This window comes from Gavialis gangeticus, unplaced genomic scaffold, assembly GCF_001723915.1.
Source record: "Gavialis gangeticus isolate Ggan-Ray unplaced genomic scaffold, GavGan_comp1, whole genome shotgun sequence".
NCBI lineage: Eukaryota > Metazoa > Chordata > Crocodylia > Gavialidae > Gavialis > Gavialis gangeticus.
In genome coordinates, this window is record NW_017728994.1 from 32,442,663 (window position 1) to 32,445,026 (window position 2,364).

The window sequence follows — 2,364 nt, forward strand, 5'->3', positions numbered from 1 at the left end:
TCATCCCTGCCTGTGGCAGGGGGTCAGGCTAGATGATCTGTTCAGGTCCCTCCTGACCCTTGTTACTATGAAACTATGAAACAGTTGCATTGTGCTCTTCTGGATAGGATAGAAGCTAGTATGCAGGAATGCAGGTCAGTGAAAATGCAAATGCTTGGCTGTAAGGAATCAGAGGGGGTATGAGACCACAGGTGAGAGATGGGGTGGGGAGCAAAAGGGAAATGGTGACCTGGTAAAGGAATGTAGCTGGTAAATTATATAGAGGTTACACCAGGTTATCAGATGGGAGATGGGATATAATGTGCCATAAATCCAATGTTTGTATTAAGTCCATGATTTTTGTATCCAGTAGATTGATGAAGTGAAGTTCATAGGTTTGTCTGCAAAAGGTGCTTTGTAAATTCCCTTTGAGGATTAGGACTGAAAGATTGCAGAGACAGTGATTAACTTTGTGAGAAATGTCCACCCACAGGTAAGTGGGTATTTCTGTCTTTTGATAGATTTTTGGTATGCGTTTGTTTTGGTATGCTGTTACTGTTTGGTTTTTCCTACATATTTTCCATCAGGGCATTTAGTGTATAACATTTCTGGAGGTGCAGGTGTAAGATCCAGGAATGGTGATGGTTCTGTTGTGGGGTGTAGTTATTGTGGGAGTGGTGGAGATATGTTGGCAGGTTTTACATTTCTTGTCCTGGCATGGTCTGGATCCATTTGGTGTGTTCTGCACCATAGGAAATTTGCTTCTGGTCATGAGATTGGTGAGGTTCAGTGCTTGTTTAAAGCCTAGGATGCGTGATTTTGGGGAGATGTCTTTAAGAAGTGGGTCTTCTTCTAGTATGGGTAGCAATTGTTTGAGGATTTTCCATATAGGTTCCAGGGAAGGATGATACAACTAATCGTGTCTGATTCATGGGGATTTTCTTTCTGTACTGCAGCAATTCTTCACATGGTATCTGGGTGGCTCTTTCTAATCTGTGATCTATCTCTTTAGAGGAACGTCATTGTTGAGTGAAAGCCTTTTTGAGATTTGTGAGGCGACAATCATGGGTGTTCTCCTCAGTGCAAATGCGGTGGTATCGAGGGGCTTGGCTGTATATTACAGCTTTCTTGGTGCGCTTAGGGTGATCGCTGGTTCTGTGCACATATATGTGTTAGTCTATGGGTTTCTTGTATATGGTGGTTTGTATTTACCATTCTGGTTAGTGACCACACTGTCTAAAAAGGAAACGATGGTGCTGGAGTATTTAAGAGAGAGTCTGATGGAGGGGTGATGAATCACTGATTGCTTGGCATGCATGTCTGGAGGTGGACGGCAGGGAAGGGGCCAAGGCTGCACTGCTACAACAAGGATTAGGCCTCTTGCAGTGCCCCTGCCATCTGCCCCTGGCAATCCAACACCTTACAGGTCGAGCTTGCAGGTGTTTTTTGGTACTCTGTCCAAGTTGTTGCTGACTCCTTCTCTGTTTGGTTGCCAGAAATCATGAATGACTGCTCCCTAAATAATTTCCAGAGAATGTGATGCTAAAAACTTGCCAGTTCTGATGCCAGATCAAACATGTTTTGCAACTGTTATCCCCTACTTTGACACAGGAAAGAAACCTGGCCTTGAGAAAGCAGACATCCTTAACTAGTTGGTTTGCTGTAAAGAGGTAGACCTTTATGTTACGGGCTCAGAGACACCAACTTACTAAATTAATGACAAGCCATGGACCTATGTGATATCACAAATCCAGCTCCTTTAATAAGCTGGCCTAGTGTCATGATTTCTGCTGAGGGCTACCAGTTCAGGGTCTCTAGTTTTCTGAGATACATCTATGACCGATTGGTTCAGTGACTAATTTAGACATCTCATTTTCTAGGTTTATGTTCAGGTCTGTTCTGTGAGATAGAAGTCCCGAGCCAACTAACTTCCCAGTCTGATGACAAGGCTTTTCTGAGGGTCTAGCTCAGAAGCTGGAGTCTACGTTAGCCCTCTGGCCCAAAGCCATAGAAAGTGGGAGATTGCTGTATAGTTCCTGGCCTCCTAGAGTTTCTGTACATACTCTTCTCCATCCTCACCAACAAATACGAATGGCAATGGGAACTCTCTGCTGGTGTCTGCTGGTGAGGCAACTTTGAGGACAAATATTGTGCTGTGACAGGACAAAGGCAGAACAGTGTATCTAAGAGTGGGGCACCAGCGCTGGGCATTAATTTAGAGAGGGTGCCCATACAGCCACTCATGAGGAATATGTGCCACAGCTCACACCATGGCAGTAGGAGTAGTGGCAGCAGCAACAGGAGAAGCAGTTTGCGTGCCAATAATACTCTCTAGGGTTGGCACTACCCCCTTACCCCCCCCCCCCCCCCCCCCCACACCCACAC